Source organism: Talpa europaea, assembly GCF_964194135.1.
Source record: "Talpa europaea genome assembly, chromosome: 7".
In the NCBI taxonomy this organism is placed as follows: domain Eukaryota; kingdom Metazoa; phylum Chordata; class Mammalia; order Eulipotyphla; family Talpidae; genus Talpa; species Talpa europaea.
The window spans coordinates 97,234,584-97,253,164 of NC_140074.1; positions in this window are offsets into that span (position 1 = coordinate 97,234,584).

Genomic DNA, 18,581 nt, shown 5'->3' on the forward strand with positions numbered 1-18,581 from the left:
ATAGAACACACACTTAGGGAAACGCTGTGATTCTCCCTTCTTGCTGCTTGGGTGTCAAAGACACCTGCGTCAGGGTGCTAACTGGCGGTGCATCTCTCTGATCAGAAGGTTCATTTGAAATAAAACAGAGGACACCTCTTTGTAGCTACAGCTGAACACTGCTGCATATAAGGGAGTGTTGCTGTCCTCACCTGGTCCCGCCCCGGCCCTGCGCTGGCTGCTCGTGTTCTGTGGAATCCCCAGAACGTCAGAGAAGGTTAGTGGCTCCAAAGCGGCAGTAAAACAGGCAGGGGCTTTCCCTTCCCCTTCAGGTCCATGCTGTCTTTCCCAGCTGGGTAAGTTTTGATTAAGTTGTTTATTCCCTGCCTTAACAAAAATAAAAACTGGAAACAGGGAATTCTCAGATAGGAGGAGGGTCATTTAGTCACGAACACTGAAGTGGGTCAAGATTCTATTCTGGGTCAAATCCTTGAATCCAAACAGATGTCGATAATTAGCTCTGATGCACCAGAGCAAGTTTTTATATGTAAGACAAATAAATCAAACTTCCTGTGCATCTCTGCCTAGCGGTCTGGTAGCTTGTACTCCCCGACTGATCTGCACACAGCATCTGCCCCAAGTTTACACCCCATCACGTGATGGTTATTCCAGGGCCGGAGCCTGCATGTCTTCCTCCCGGAGAAGTTAGGCAACACGTAAAGTTAAGCCTTGGATTTCTTCCTGCTCTAGCAATCTGCAAGGCCACCAATTTCACTTTTAGCTGCTAGAAGACAAACACCATTTCATGTTTTGGCAATTTGTCCTAGCACATGTTTTGGGTCTCTTCCAATTTATAGGAAAAGCTCTGATAGTCGTTGGAGTGCTTTATTCCTCTGTTTTGTTTTTCTCATTAAAACAAACAAAAAAAAAGGTCAATAAAAAATCGGAGGGTTTGATTGTTCCTCTCTCTCCCATGCTGTCTTTGAGGTGTTTGTACAATAGTCTGTTAACTTGGTAGGTGGTACCGGAAAGGTATTTTGGTCTAGTGACTGCATAATTAATACTTAATTGGAGGATGGAAGCTGAGAACTTGTCTTCTTCGTGGGATTCTCTTTGAAAGTCATTTTGAGTGACAGATACATTCTAGACCTTCTGAGAAACACAGTTTCGGATCCCACCAGGATATTTCCATAAAAAAAGAAAATGGGAGGTTCCAATAAACTAGAAACACTTAGTGTGTATGTAAAATGCTGACACAGAAGTCAATGTCACTTTTCTTTCCAGTTTATCAAGAAGGATGGTCAATAAATCTTAAAGGTGTGGTTAGATTTTTTTTCACTTTTGTAACATTAATTTATGACTGAGTTTCATTCAGCCCAGTAATCTGAAATACCGTGCAAATTCTAGCAGTGTGTCTTCTATAACCTGGATCTTAGCATAGCCAATATGTACAAAAAAATTAAATCAAGTATTTTGTCCTATGTATAACACAAATTAATTTTACACAGAGAAAGATGTTTCTAGGAAAATGAAATTCTGGTAATTCATACTATTGCTTTGTATGAACAAATAAAATATATTTTACCAACTTGCGTGTACTTTTGTGTTTTATTATGGTCAATAAATCTTAAAGATGGGGTTAGGATTTTCTCACTTTTGTAATATCATGACTGAGTTTTATGAATCCCAGTTATCTGAAATACCATGTAAATTCTAGCAGTGTCTACTACTCTGCCTTGCACATGGATGGGGAAGAGTTATTTTATTCAGTAACTAATCACACACACACACACACACACACACACACACACACAGTTATCCTGAAGGCAAGTTGGTCTTTTTAGATTTTAAAAAGGATCCGATCCAAAATCCAACTAATGCATAAATATTCGGGGTGGATTTTTTGGTAACTGACTGACAGAGTGGGTGAGAGGGCTTCTGTCCCCAGGAGAGGGGTGCCTCCCCTGAGGAAGTGTGTCTGTGACTCTGGCTTCCAAGGGCACCTCCGCTTCGGAGTTGGCTGCCTCAGGCAGGGCATCATCCACTCAGGCACGATGTAAACAGAACTCTGGTGGTTGGGTCATCAGATAATGTAGCATGGCCTCCTCCCGCCTGCAGAGTCTTCTCATGCCAGTTATCTGGAGATGCTTATCTGTGGGGCAGAGGCAGGAAAAAGTTTGGACAAGAGACATTTCTGTTTCTTTAACCTGAAGCAAACAATCTTCTGTTTTCTTTTGACATAGCATACCATAGATATTATTCACTATTTTAAATATTTGATTCATTCCTTGTTTTACTTAACTTTTTCAGTTTTCAATTGAGATTTAATTTGGTACATGCCTCGTTTTGTTTTGTTTTTTGTGTGTGCGTTTTTCCTTTTTTAGAGAAAGAATCAGAGGGAGAGATAACTGGTTGGGTTTTGAAGTAACTGACACTAAGTTGATAAATTTAGACTCAGACTCCAAAGTTGCAACTTTTTTTTAATTCACTTTATTGAGGTATGGTTGCCATACAAAAAGCTGTGCATGTTTTGTGTATACACCTTGATGAAATTGGAGATGAGCGTACGTGAATAAAGCCATCACCACAAATCAATGCCATGAATATAACCATCTCTTCCAAAAGTTTCCTCTTCTACCCTTTTTTGTAAAATTTTAAGTATACAATTTAGCATTTTTAACTCTAGGCACCATTGTGTACGATTGCTGTCTAAACTTTATTTTGCATAACTGTAACTTATTTTACTTAATCTGAAAAGGAATGTATTATAGGCTTCATTGAAAAGCTCTAGCTCTTGCCATAAAGAGGAAATAATCATAAAAATAAAATATAAATACATTGTGTATATGTACCACATCTTCTTGGGACGAGGAAAAAGACTAATTATGATAAAGTAAAAATCAAAATCAACAAGCAACTATAAACCAGAGGCACACTACGGGGCAGGGGATCGGGAGGAGAAGGGAGTAGGATCAAAACAAGGGTGGTTGGTGGGAATTGTATGGGGACTATAACCAAGATGAAAATGCATACTTGTGCAAAGATGAAAAATGATGTAAAAATATATAAAATGAAAAAAAAAAACAAACAATGAAAACAAAGCAATGCTAGTAATTTCTAGCTAGAGGGACTTAAGCCATGTTTGCCGCGGGCTCACTCACTGTTCCTGGCAAAGGTCACTCCTGCCAAAGACCAGCGCTTAACCCAGGCTCCATCTTGCCCTGAGGATGGATGAGAATTGAAGAGGGAAGGACTCTCTGTGTTAGTGTTCAGTCCACAAATGCCTACAATATGAGTACCCCCAAACCCTCCCCGGTGGTTCTCTGGGTTTTCTCACACTTTGGGAAGCACCGCTTCACACTGAGAAAAGGCTTGTGAGAGAGACACAGCATTGGGGGTCAGCTTAGCATTCTGGGAAGCAGTGAAAAGACCACCCTTCCCAAGAGTGGGACACTGGGTGTCCAGTCTTCCCTGCCACTGGGCTTTCAAATGCTGGTGTAGCACAGACAGTCCCTTCCAACCTAGGAGTGTGCTGCTGGCTGAACTATGTGTGGGCCTTGAATGCTGACCTGACTCTGCACCCCATGCCATCAATTTTATGTTTTGTTTTGTTTTGTTTTGTTTTTTTTCCCACAGAAAGGTAATAAAACATCCTACAGTACTCATTAACCTGATGGCACTGTTGAGAGCAGTAGTTCTCAAGCTTGGGCAAATATCCGAATGACCCGGAGAGGTCTTAAAAATAAGGAATACTAACACACCTGAGCCGGATTCCATTAGAATCTCTAGGGAGTGAGGCCTCAACATTGGTATATTTAGAAAGCTCCCCGAGCATGAACCTTGAGGACATTATATTAAGTGAAACAACTCAGAGAAAGATAAATACTGCATGATCTCACATGTGGATTCTAAAAAAAGACAAACTCGGAGAGACAGAGTAGTGTGGTAGTTACCAGAGAGTCAAAGGGCACTAACTTTCGGTTGTGAGATGAACAAGTTTGGGGATCTAATATACATGGCGATGTTACCTAATAATATTGTATCATATATTTGAAAGTTGCTAAGAGAGTAACCTTAAATATTCTCACCACAAAAAAGAAATGGTAATTACGGGACCGTAATTACTCATAATGGTAATTATGGGATGGAGGTGGTAGCTAATAATACTACGGTGGTAATCAGTTTGCAATTTACAAATGTATCAAATCAACACATTATATACCTTAAAGTTACACAAGGTTGTGTATTCATTATATCTCAATGAAGTTTGAAAAAGTCAAGAAATAAAACAAAATTGAACGCCCCTTAAGAGATTCTAACTTGTAGCCAAGTTTGAGATCTGAGGTTCTACAAGTGGTTCTCAGATCACACTGGCATCACCTGGGAACCTGCTAGACACTCCAGTGCTCAGGCCCCACCTATGCCTCTGAATCACAAGGTTTAACAAGGCCTCCAGCTGATTCTGATTCCTGGTTATGATTCTTATAAAGTGTGTAAAGTATTCCTATAAAGCATGGCTTGATAGTGCAGACTTCTCGTCAATTTAAACCTAGAGACTTTGGAGTTCTCATCAAGTACATCTCTTCTGTACCACAATTACTGAGCAGTTGCCTTTATAACTTTTAGACCACTCTCATGGCAGTCCAGATAATGGCCACATCTGCCAAGCCTCCCTCATCTTCTTGGGCCCTCTTTTGTCAGGAAGTCACCAAGTTGTCTTCTATAATGTGTTTCTGGAAGTAGAACAAGAGATTTATAAAGATTTTTTTTTTAAAAGAGGGTTAAATCCTTTAAATACATAATTTCCTTTTACCACCTAGATTTCAATCTTCAGCAGTATATTTCCAGCATTTTGTGTAGCGTTTCAAGAGGAACTTAGTTGCCACTTTGCAGTGGGAATGCAATGAGGGACATAGTGGTTGTGGAGCAGGTTTGCAAGGCAAGACTGCTACTTGCGCAGAAGTTCTTGTGCCATTTATTGAAATCACACAGGCTAGTAACAGCTGATCATGAGACAATAGTATGAGGAATAAAGTCCAGAGGGTAAGATAGGAATGGGGGACAAAATTTTACGAGGAACAGGGAAGAGGACATCGTGACCATACATCAAGAGACATTTGTGTCAGCAAAGTATGATGTTATCACAGGCAGAGTCATCCCGAGACCGCCATGGAGATAGTCATGTAATCAGGTCAACAGCGGCCCAAGCGTCCCCAGGCCTGCCTTGTGATTGAGCTATGCTCCGTAGGTAGTCAAGGAATGCTTTGCTATGACTTGCAGAAAAATAGGTCACAGTTGCCCATGAGTGGCCAGCTAGAAGCTAGCGCGTAGGAACCCACAGTGTATGATTGATAATTATTTCTTTTTCTCCTTTTCAACTGAATACACACAACTGACCCCTGAATCCACTAAGGGCCACTCAGGGCCAAAGATTCCAGCTAACCGTCTTGGTCTCAATTATAAAACACACTCCTCTAAACTTAGAGTTCCTGTCATTAGAATGTAGCTTCATTTTTCCATTCTCATCTTTATTATTACTAGGTGTGAAAGTGATAGATTAAAAATAGTCATGTTATTGTACAAAACCTCCTGTGGCAACATATCAGTAGGCTCAAAACTAGCATTCCTCATTTGGGAGTATGGGATTCAACAGTGTGTGTGTGTGTGTGTGTGTGTGTGTGCGTGCTAAAACTGGAAAAAAGGGCTATAGCATACGTGAATTAATCAGGCTTTTACACCACTAGCCTCTGTGGCTAACACCTGTGGCCTTGATCATGTTAATGCAGAGGGAGCTTGCGAGCTCTGCCTGATTGTGGACACCTGGAGTGTGGGTGCGTGCACATGTGTGAGTATGCACACCTGAACCTAGAGGCTAGGCTAAAAGCAGAGGAGGAAGAGCAGCAGAACTACAGAAGAGGCTAGACGAGACCACGAGAAAGAGGATGCTGGAGAGAGCCCAGGGGAAGAGCAGAAAGATTCATGGGGTGCTGGGGGCTCGGTTGCCTGTCTGCCTCCCAGACTCCCAGTAGGGACTGTGCCTGCCTCCTTGCATGCCAGCCTCCCTGCCTGGTGTGCCTGTGTACCTGGTTCCCTGAGAGAATTAAAGCCTGAAAAATCCACCAAGAACTCTAGGACTGTCCTCATCCATCTGCCTGAATCCATAGTGAAACTGCCCTCTGCTTGTTGGCACTAGAAGGACCAGGTTCATAGTTTCCTGAGAGATGAAAATCAAGCCTGGAGGACCCAGGCCCTGCCTGACTTATGTGAGGGTGTGTTTCCCCTTCAGGTCCCTGTGGCCCCCTCACTGGGTAGAACCTTTCATAGTTGCTCATGGAATTCTAACCTCAAAATACCTAGACCTGGGGTATTTTCTCTTTTGATATAATTTAGCACCAGAGTATAGATAACAGAGGATACCAAGTCTCTGTTGGAAGCAGTGAACAGCAGGAAGGCTCCCGAGCTTCCTGAGGACAGTCATCTGATGTCAGAGATGCTTGGAAACTAAACTCAAGATATGACATTTCATAGGAACTGGAGTGCGAAGGGGCTGGAGTCAGAGATTGGATCCTTCATCTGATAACAATTGAGTCCCTGTCACTACTGGAGACACAACTCTAAACAAGACACCCTTCCTGATTCAAGGAATTCATATCCATGGGGAGCTGAAGTTGAAACCCAGATGTAGTGTGACGAGAACCACGATGAGGTGCAGTGGGAACCAGCACACGAGGACCTAACTTCTGAAACAGGTAAGGTGAGCATCGAATCTACAAATTGTGTAGGATGTAACCAGATAATCAGAGGGCGGGAGGTAGGGAGGCCGAGGAAGGGAGTCTAGAAATGTCATAAACTGCGGCCTGTGGGACCTGCTGGCCATTTTATACCCTGTCTTCTCTGGTCCCCATGCTCCAGGCACAATAGCCTTTCATTTCCTGGAAGGAGCCAAGTTCTCTCTGTCGCTACCATTCAACTCTTACTGCTTATGCTCATCTTTCAAATCTCAACCACCCAGTCCAATGAATCCCCCACTTGGTCTTTTCTAACTGCCTGTCTTTTCCAACTAAGGTAGACAATTATGCCATAAAACACACCTGATATTTGCACCTGTGGGTATCCCTCTCCCATCTTGCCGCAGTGCTGGACCTATGACTGCTCCACTCAACAGAATATTGTAGAAGCAGGGCTGTGCCCTTTTCAGCACAAGCCCTGAGTTGGCTTGGCACTTCTGCATCCCCTCTCTCAGAACATTCGCTCTTGGGATGCTTCCACTGGGAACCCAGCTGAGTGCTAAGAAGAGCCCAAAATACACAGAGAGACTAAGTGTCAGCATTTTGGTCAGCCTCAGGGGAGCTCCCAGCATCTAACTAGATTAAGCTCCCGGCCTACTAGTCTGTTATGTTGGCTGTTTCTTGAGCACTCAGCTACAGTAGATAACACGGAACAGAAGAACCACCCATTTGAGCCCAATCAATGCACAAAATGGGGAGGAATCATGACAGTTTTTTCTCTTAAGCCACTACATTTGGGAGCAGTTTACTTTTCAATAATAGATAATTCACACAGTCACCAATCTAAGTCCACTTAGCTCCTACTTTAGCTCGTGAAATCCAGTTCCTTCCCATCACAGCATTTGTGATTCTGTGCACCTGTGTATGTATTTGCACTTGCTTGTTGCCTTCCTCCACTGCTAGGCTGCTGTCTCCATGACAGTGGAGTCTATGACTTGTTATTCACCAACAAAGGATCTTCAAGACATCTAAGAGTTACAAAATTGTCTGATGAATGAGAGAATAAGAGGTTTAGATTATACCCTGAGGATAAAAAGATATGAATTTTAAACAGGTGAATGACAACATAATTTTATGAAGAAAAGAGGTGGTGTTTTAAAAGCTAGCTTTTAATGAGGGCAGAATACTTCTTAGAGGGCTTGTCTTACAGGTAAGAAATAATAAAGACTTCGTGTTTAAGAAGAAAAGACGTTGGCTTTAGTTTGGGGAAAAGGATGAGAGGATAAACATTACTGAAAAATAATGTAAAAGGTGACCTCTGTGGGCAGAGAATTTTTTTTTTTTTTTCCCAAGAGGAAGAGAGTCACTTCGGAAGAAAGGAACCTGGTGGTGGGTGGGGGTAATACATGGAAATGAATGGCTTCGAGAGAGTTCTCTAGGGACATGAAGAGAGGCCAGGTTCCTTGGGAGAGTTGTACAGATTCTCTAAGATGGAGCTAGGAGCAGTTAGGTTTATGTAATAGCTTCTTGTGGCTGCTGTAACAAAGAACCACAAACTGTGTGCCTTTAAACAATGAAATTATTGCCTCCTCGTTCTGCAGGACAGATACTTGAAATAAAGATGTTGGCCGGACCATTCTTCCTCTTCTTTATGGGAGGATCTTTCTTCTTCCAGCTTCTGGTAGCTCCAGGCCTTCTTTGATTCATGAGAGCAAAACTATAATCTCTTCCTTGCTTTCACATGACTGTCAGTCTTCTCAGTCTGTCTTCCTAGGACTTTCCTTCTGTTTGTATCTGTATATAGATTTCCCTAGTCTTGTGCGGGCAGCAGTCACATTGAATTAAGCCTCATCATGGCCTAATTGAGGCCACATCATAACTTGATTATATTTGCAAAACCCTATTTCTAAGTATGGTCAGATTCACAAGTACTGGGAGCTGGGACATCCACGTGATTTTTGGGGTGATAAAACTCAAACCCATAACAACCTGCTACCTAACTTCTTGGGAGCACTAGTTGCTCCAATGTGCAATCCCAAAGCCTTTCTAAATCACTATAAAGTTTGTGAATCTTTAAAATTGTGGAGACTTGCTCTGCCTTTGGGAATAAAGGGAGGATTTGTGGAACTGAATAAAAGGGAGAAGGGGTATAACTCAATGGAAACGCCCAGGATATGTGAGCCTCAAATATAAAAGACAAGAGCATGGACTTCCTGCAGTTATGTTCTAGCTATTTTATTGGGCTATGAAAGAAAAGTGTGAAGAACTTGGGAGAAATTCAAGTGACAATCAAAGTAGAGAATTGATGCTGGCTGCAGAAGGATGGGGAGAATTAAGAACAGGGGCCAAGGAGTTTGTTAGGGGCTGTTGCAGTAACACAGATGATGGTAATGGATCAGAGTCTACTAGAGGGAAATCCATGGGGAAAATAGAGTCCATGGAAGGAACTTAGGGGGTGAGGAGGCATTAAGGATGGCAAACAAATTTATGGCTTAAACACCTGGGTGGATGTCAATGCTCATGGTAGTCTAAGAAGGAGGAACACATGAGTGCAGTGTTGTAGACATACAATGAGGGCCGACATGGGGTGGTGGCTGGTAAGGGTTCTGACTTTCTGACTAATCCCTGCTTTTCCAGTTGGCTGGCTTCCCTAAATGTCACAATATGGGAACTGTCAGATTGAGTAAGCTCCTTAAATATCTGGGAGCCTGGAAGGACAGGTTGAACTGTTAGAAGTCAGAGAGAATATTTTAACTGAAGACTCTGGGGAAAATTCTATTATCTCACTGAGGTTTTTTTTTTTTTTTTAAGATTTATTTATTTATGTATGCAAGAGCTGGGGTACAGGCCAGAGGTGTGGGGTGGGGGTAAGAGGATTCACCAGAGACAGAACAGGGAACAGAACAGGCAGATTGAAGTATAATGCTGAGGGGAGCAATGGGCGAGTCAGGAGAGGTCTGCTGCGCCATGTGGGTTGCTGGCTGGTTGGGGATTGAACTCGTGCTGCAGAGGCTGAGGACAGCTTCACAGGCTGCGTCTTAACCCCTTTCGTCACCATGGAGGCCCTATCTCACTGAGTTTTTAATAAAAGTTGTTTATTGCTTATAGGATTTTATACTCTATGATAACCTAGCTTTATTTTAATGATCCATAGATAGGAATATATTCCCACTGATAACTTGTTAATAATAGTCACTTGTTAATAATAGTCACAGAATATTCTTACCTTAAGTGTTTGTTCAAGGCTTCTTGGGCTCTGAAGGATCCAGACATTTGCACAGCTTCAAACAAATATGTGATATGAAGTGTCCAGTGATAGTGCTTTGAATTGGATTGGTAACTTGGTTTAGTGGATTATATCATTAAATTAACCCTTTTTATAACATGGGAGCCTATAGTATTTAGTTGATAACCATTAAATTCTGACAAGCTCATCCAATGGAATAGACTTTGTGTGTGTGTGTGTGTGTGTGTGTGTGTGTGAGAGAGAGAGAGAGAGAGAGAGAGAGAGAGAGAGAGAGAGAGATGAATGGGCTCTATTGGAAGCCTGCAAATGCCATTTAATGATCCTGAATGTGAGTATCCATTTGGGTCTTTGTCTCCTGCCCAAATGACCATTTACTCATATCTTGCTGGGGTCTACCCACTGGTTCTCTGAGGAGCCAGGAGAAGAGGAACCTGCAGGCTCGTGAGGATGAGGTGATGCCATCTCAGAAGATCAAAGACTTCTTGCCTCAGTTCCCCTAGCTTGAGTTTCCTAACACCCTCTCCCTACAATCTCAGCACATTCCACTTAGGATTTGGAGCTCTGCACCACCACTTATTAGCTCTGTTGCCTCGGGAAAATTACTAAACCGCTCTGAAGAGAAGATTCCCTAATAGCAGATAAGAGCCCATGAGACAGGCCTGGCAGGTTTATGAGGATTAAGAGATTACATTCACAAAAGTTATCACACCATGTGGCACACATAATATTTGATAATTTTTTCACTCTACCCTTGTGAGTTACTTTTGATCAGGGTGGGATAAATTGCTAAAGCCTCAGGTTCATTTTTGGGGGGCACCAGGCAACAATTCCATTTATATAAAGTACTTGCTTGTCCAGGATAAGTCCTTCAGACTGCAGTGGCCTCAGAGCTAAGGCAGTCCCTCCTGCATTTGGCCCATTGGTCTAATGATGTGAATGCTCAGGATTGTCTATTTCTTCTGCAGTTAGAATGTGCTCCGGACTCCAGTCTGTTTGGCCCTTAGTGCCCTGAGTACTTCTCCACTCAGCTCTTGTCCCTTTTCCTCGCCATCAGAACTTGAGCTCAGCACTGATTGGGGGGTGGGGGGGGGCGGGTCGGATGCAGTGTGTATTCTGGAACCCCAATCTGCTGCCTGATGGCTTTTTGCATCCTAGGGCCTCTGTTCCTCAAGCAGTGCCCCCTTGGGGATCCCCCATGTGAGTTCCCACCCCATAGCAGCCTCTCCCACCTCGTGCCTCCCCACCCCACTCTTGCTCTCACCTCCCACCACTGACAGCCCAGGGGATATTGAAGGCAGGAAGGTGTGAAGAGACGGTGCGACTCAATCTGTGCCTGTGAAGGTGGGACGATAGGTGTTAAATCCCAGGCCCAAGAGGAAAAGCTGTGGACCTAAGTGACGAAAAGGCAGCACCCTGCAAAAGGAAATACTTCCAGCTGGCTTCTCCGTCACCCCTCCTTCATGTGCCATTCCCTCCGAGCAGTCTCTGCCTGGAACCCCGATCTCCCCACCTTTCTCCTGGCCCTTCCTATTTTGGAGCCCAGCTCAAACTCTTCTTGTTTGAACCCATTTTTGAAGATGCAAGTGCACGAGCTGCCATTTCCTTTCCTTGAACACCTGCTGTACATTGTCCCCACAATACACTCTTGTGTAACGCTGTCCGCTTGCCTTTTCTCGAATTGCACCCGTTAGTTTACTGTCTCAGGCGGTTTCATCTTCTCAGGGCTTTGCAGCCCTCCCTGCCAACACCACATCCTCTTGCCATGATTATAGGGAGAATCTTTTTGCAGCTCTTTCTGCCTTGGTGTCCCTTTTGCCTCAGTCCACCCTCCGCAGAGCGCCTGGTGGCAGAGTGGGATTTGCTGTCAGAAACTGTCTTGAGTAGTTTCCACATTTTCCGGAGCCACCAACATTTTGTGTTGGCTCTGTTTGTCCGGATCTGGCCCCACCTGCCTCTCTTCCCTCGCTCCATCAGCCTCCCCCTCTGCTCACGGTGTGTGCTCTGCTATCTTTTGTTTCGTTATCTTTTGTTTCTCAGAAGAGAGAGAGGGGCTTTTCAGCTCCTTGCCTGGTGTGAGCGATCTCTTCCTCCTGTCTGCACTTCCATTCTCTGCTCACCTCCACTCTTTCCTTTTCCTGCATTTGAAAATTTGTGGCATAATTCTGCAGACAAATACATAAAACACTTCCCAGGTGATGTATTGACCCTGATTCCACCTCCAGGGCACCACCCTGCATTTCCCTTTTCCTCCCCCCAGAGCTTACCAAGTCCTAGCAATTGGCATCTTCTCATAGCTTTCTTGAGTTCTGTCTTAGTGAATACAGATCCCTAAGCACTAAGGATTACTTTCCCCTATTTTCTACCTCACGCAGCAGGAATCATGCTCTTCGGTACCTGCGCCCTTCCCATGGTGTCGTCCATGCTGTGCTAGGCGGCTGTCACGCTTTCTTATTCTCTCCTGTATCACAAGCCCTGTCATGAACATGCCACATTCAATTGATCCATATTATTGTCAGTAGACGTTTGAAATTTTTTCTCCTTGTTTTATTCTTTTCCAAGGTCTTCTCTGCTACTTCTTTTCCAAGCCCTTTCCAAGGGCTTCTCTGCTACTTAGTGCACCATTCAACATTCAGCTTCTCTCAGTCAAATGTAAACAATACAAGAGCAAGGTTTTTTTTTATTTAACGTTGGATTTCCAGCCCTGTACAGTGCCCAGGATACAGTATGCAATTAAAATATGTATTGAATATATGATTATTTACTGAACAAACACTTCTTGGTTCTTTTTTAAAACATTGTATTATTTTTATTGAGCTATCATTGGTTTACAACATTGTAAATGGGTACAGGATCTAGGGGTACAGGGTCACACCTCTTCAGATGTATGTTATCACACAACCCCCAACACCAAAATACCCATAATCTCACCATAGTCTAAGAACCCCCCCCACCCCCACTTGGCTCCTCACCCCCTCACTTCCCCCAGGGGTAGTGTCACTTCTACAGTGAGATTTCTAGAAATCCTTCCTGGTCCTTGTTCCTCAGACAGTTCCTCTTGTCTGAAGGCCTCATCAACTTGTAGGCAGGCTTTCATGTAACAGCAGCGGGAATGATAACTCACTGTTGAGAGCTCACTGTGTGTTTGGCAGTGTAAAAAAACCCACGCTTCATCTCACTTAATCCTCCAAACTGCGCTAAGTAGTCTTATTACCCCCATTCTATGAAGGCAGGCATTGCAGCTTAAGAAAGCTAAGTGCCCTGCCCAGGTCAAATGATTCAGGAGGCAAGGATCACACTAGTGATTGATTTCCAAGGCCAGGTTCTTATTCCCAACAGCACACTGATGCCCACTGGATTAATTTTGTCCATAGATGTGTTCAGTTTGATCCACCAGGGTTTTTACATTAAAAACCAACATCAATTGCTAATACTGTAGAAAGTGGAGATTTTCTCACTGGGCTGCTTTAAGAATTTTTTTTTTTTTTTTTAAGATTTAATTATTTATGTATACACGAACTGGGGTACAGGCCAGAGGTGCAGGGGGTGAGAGGATTCACCAGAACATAGTGGGAAACAGAATAGGCAGACTGACTGAAATACACTGCTGAGGGGGGCAGCAGGTGAGACAGGCGAGGTCTGCTGCACAATGTGGGTATCTCCTTGGCCGGCAGGGGATTGAACTCATGCTGCAGTGGCTACAGATAGCTTCATGTACTGCAACTTAACCTTGTGCCACAGGGAGGCCCTTAAGAAATCTTATGACCATATTGCAGGTGAACTTGCTCTCAGAAGTGAAGTATAATGTTTGAAGGAGCTACACAGCTTCCAGTAACTGAGCCAGGCTTTATACTCCAACCTGACTCTCAAGTCTGTTTTTTTCCAGAGGATATTTGGTCCCACTTTGTAAAGCAAGTGTGAACAGGAAGAAAAAATCCCTGGGTCCAAGAGCCACTTCTTCCTCTGTGGGCAGCTCCCCTTTCTCTGTTCCCCCTTTCTGTCCCATGGCCTTGTGAGCTGGCTGCTACTTTGAAGCTTCACCACAGTCTAGGAAATCTATTCAAACTCTTCATGGGCCATTAACATCTTTTATTTTTGCCTGGTGTTCTGTGAATGGACTGTGCTATTTTTTTTTTTTTAGAAAAAAGAAACATAAATATGTCCCTGAGAAAAAATTCTTGACCTGGAAGAGTTTGTAAAATTTAATTCTTTGTCATCTTGATCATCTCCAGCCCCTAAGTTGGTGAAATAACGTTTCAAAATGTCATTAAAAAATTGGCCTGAATCGACATGATTGATCTGGAGGGCTTGACAGCTGCAGTACTTAGCTTGAATTTATGAATCAAAAGCTTTAAAACCTAGCACAAGAAAGTTTTTTTAAGTACTACTATTTCCATCTAATTAACGACTGTCATACAAATATGATTTATTTAGTTATCACTCAGGTATAGAGTTGAATTATCTAAATTTTAAAAGAAATTTCTAATGACTTTTGTGCATTAACTCCATCAAGGAACTGTATAAAAATATTATCTTTCTCCTTCTGGGTAAAGAAATTTATGACTACTTATGTAAAATTTAGAAACTGTAGAATAATGTAACGAGAAAATAAAAATCTCTTATCCTACCACCTAGAAATAACTTGGTGAACACTTACAGAATAATTTAAATGTTTTTCTGTATAGTTATATATTATTTACATATGTATGTTATAAAACTAGATGACTATATATACATTTTTTTGCTTTATTTACTTCATGTTATATTTTTATTCATTCATTCAATGAATAAAATTGTTACAGAACAATTTTTGGTGATTTCTAAGTAGTTTATCTTGCAGACTTGCAGATTTCTTTAGCCTTTTTGCTATTAGAAATTTTGCTTGTTACTGATTTCTTTCATTTATAAATAATGCTTTAAAGTAAAAATCTTGTACATCAAAGCTCTTCCATTTTGAATTATTTTCTTAGTTTAGATATAAATAGAGTAACTAAGATACAGAATCAAAGGTTATGATCTTTGTATCCACTTCAAGAAGTTGCTTTCTCTCTTTACTGTGATAATTAGATGAGAAAAATGGTTCTATAGTATCAGGTGAAAAAATTAGAATACATAATTATATCTCCATTATCTCAGTTATTTTAAACACATTAAAAATATCTGCTATTTAAGAAAGATATGTAATGGGGATTACCTCTGAGTAGTGAATTGTCTTTTTCTCTTCATTTGAACTTTAAACAGAGAGGAAGCCTATGACCCTGTGGACAGCCTTCCTTCCTCTGGCTTCCACAACACTTTTGGGGGGCACTTTAGTATGCTGTGATCCTCTCTCTGCTTGCACTGGTTCCCCTAATTTTTCAATCTTTTTTTTTTAGATCTTTTTAAAATCAAAGTCCCACATGCCAATTAATTCTTTAAGACTTCTACCCCAAATGACATCCCCTGTGCTGTCTGTCCACTCCCCAACTCTCAGAAGGCGCAGTTTCAACTCATTTTATGGACTTTGTGCATTTTATTTCCTTCAAAGTCTTCCGATGCCAAATTACTCTCCAATCCCATTTTATTCATGGCCACACAATTAGTGCTGAAGTCTCAAAGCTTAAATATTAGTCATGTCAAAAAAAAAAAAAGTTCAAGATAAGTTAAAATGAGCTTTTCTTAGACTGACTTCATGGCTAGGATTAGATCAGCTCATGATTAAGAACCTAGAGCCAGTGACACTGCCATCCCTTAGCCATTCAATTCTTGGTTTCTCAGTGTGGCATCTAATTATTGGCTTCACTCTTCCCCACGGCTGACCTTGGGGAGTGAAGGTGTGATGCGTGTGTTTATTAGTGGGGAGGGAATGGTGTGTAGATGAGGCTTCCAGAGTGAAGAACTTTGTGATATGAACAGAAATCAGAGGACTCTTCCCTGCCAATTCTCACTAAAATAAAAATTCTTGGGAAGAATCTAATTTATCTAGCTTAGGTAACAAACACTTCCTGGTATCATATTAGGTGGGTAAAAATGTGCATTAGCAATGCAAGGTTGGTGGAGATTTCCTAATAGAATTTGGTCACTCTGCCTGTGCAGACAAAATGAGATGTGTTCTATGTCTACCTATCATTGGGATGGGGTGTCTTTTTTTCTTTTTTTTTTTTTAGATTTATTTATGCATACAAGAACTGGGGTATAGGTCAGACATGTGGGGGTGAGAGGATTCACCAGAGACAGAGTGGGGAGCAGAACAGGTGAATCCACTGAAATCCACTGCTGAAGGGGCAGTGGGAGAGACAGGAGAGGTCTGTGGTGCCACGTGAGTCAGCTCCCTGGCTGGGGATGGAACTCGTGCTGCAGTGGCTGCCCATAGCTCCACAGCACTGTGTCTTAACCCCTTGCGCCATCAGGTCGGCCTTGGGATGTCTTTTAATACCTTTCATGGCCATTTTTAGTTTACCTTTTGCGAGCTGCCTATTCAGATATTTTGTTCTTGAAAATGTTTTATCACAGCAAGGTTTTTACAGAGTCATACACTGATTACCTCCTACTGCCTGACCGTACAGCTTTCACACAGTGACAGATCTGAAAACCAGTGCACTTGAACAAGGCATCTGACTGTTTCTTAGTCTCAAGAGAATTCATACATGACCTATGAGGATATTATGGTAAAGATCTCAAGGGGCAACATGGCTGAGATCTCCTTAGCCTGCAGCTAAGGACAGAGATAGTCTTCTCTAGCTAAAGGCAGAGAGTAAATTACAGCTATCCAAGTCACAGGCTAGAAAGTCTAAGCTATACACATGGAAGTCACCAGCAACGGCTTTCTGAGTCTTCTCAGAAGAAAATTAAGGTAGTGTGGTGGGAGGAGATGATTAGTGCCCATGAAGTGCGGGAAAAACCTGTAGAGGAAGCAGGCTTTGAGATTGCCTGTAAAAACCAGGGATCTATTTATTATATGTGACTAAGAATCCCGATGCTACAGGTACTAGTTATGTGATTTTTAGGAAATCACTAAATGTTTAAAACCTCAGTCTCCCCATCTACAAAATGACTATGATAAACATATTGACTTTGCAGTTGACATAAGGTATGGGCTAACTTAATGCTGTTCATTTTCTTGTCACCTGGAGAGGGTCTAGATTTTAGTTTGGATGCTCAAAACATTCATATCCACAACAAAATTCTTTGAGAAATGATCTGTCTCTTACTGGAAGGGAATCATTGCACTTTGTGTGCTGCACCAAGAGCCCACACTAGTTTGGAGATCATGGAACCTGGCAGAATGAAAAAGTTTTTTCAGAATTGCTGTCTTGCTGATGTGTGTGTCATCACAACACAGCCACCGTGATATTTCTCAAACAATAGAATCACGTCACTCTTTGCCTTAATGCATTTCAGTGGCCACTCATTGCACGGGGAATCAAATGTAAACCTTGCTTCTGGACGCCTGTGGCCCCTTGAACTGCACTTTCTACCACCCTCCCTCCTGCTCACTCATCTCTTCTCATAGTCTTAACAATTAGGCAGATCAGATTTTGCACTTTCCCTGGATTCTCTTTGGATGGGTTCCTCCCCACTCCCCCCAACCTCGCCCATGGAGGCCATATTTCCATTCTCTGGGTCCCTAAAGGGGCCTCCTGTGGAGGAACAGTGAGGAGCAACCTGTGAGCCAGTGGGTGGTACTCACAGCCCACTCCAGTGGTACAAGGTGGAGCTCTCTAGACTCCACCCCCTGACTCCTGAATGGGGGCTGTCAGGACCAGGGTCAGAGCACTGCTGCCATGCTGGTCTTTAAAAGATTGAGTTGTTTCCAGGTTTTGCCTATTGTAAATAGTGCTGCAATAAACATAGGGGTACAGGTGGTCTTTTGAATCAGTGTTTTTGTGTCCTTTGGGTAGATCCCTAGGAGTGGAATTGCCGGGTCATATGTTTATTCCATTTTTAGTAGACTGAGGAAACTCCAGACAGCTTTCCATAGTGGTTGGACCAGTTTGCACTCCCACCAGCAATGTAGGAGAGTTCCTTTTTCACCACATCCTCACCAACATTTGTTGTTGCTTGTTTTTTTGATAATTTGCCATTCTTACTGGTGTAAGGTGGTAACTGGATCAAGAAGATGTGGCATATATACACAATGGAATATTATTCAGCAATCAAAAAAAGGTAAACTCATGCCATTCACAGCAATGTGGATGGAACTAGAAGGAATTACGCTCAGTGAAATAAGCCAGAAGGAAAAAGAAAAATACCGAATGGTTTCATTTCTAGCAGGAATATAGGGGAACCAAATAAGACATCAGTGCAAAAAAATAACAGTACAAAACACAACAAAGCAAAAATGGACAATTAAAAACCAGAGACATCCTGCAGGGGGGGAGGAGGGAGAGGGATCAGAGGGAGGGAGGGAGGAGCACAGGGGACTGAGGTGATGGTGCACGGGTGCCTTGGGGAAGGAAACTCTATGGGGACTACACCTGAGGGGGTGGGGGGGAGCAAATATTGTTTAAAAATGAACAATGATGTGAAAAAGAAAAAAGATTGAGCACGTGCAGGCCAATCTCCTCTTGGCTTCCACTTGCCTCCTGGGCTCTGCTCAGCTGATGCTGTCTGCTGGCAGGACAGACAGCAGCCTGCCACGTGCTGACCAA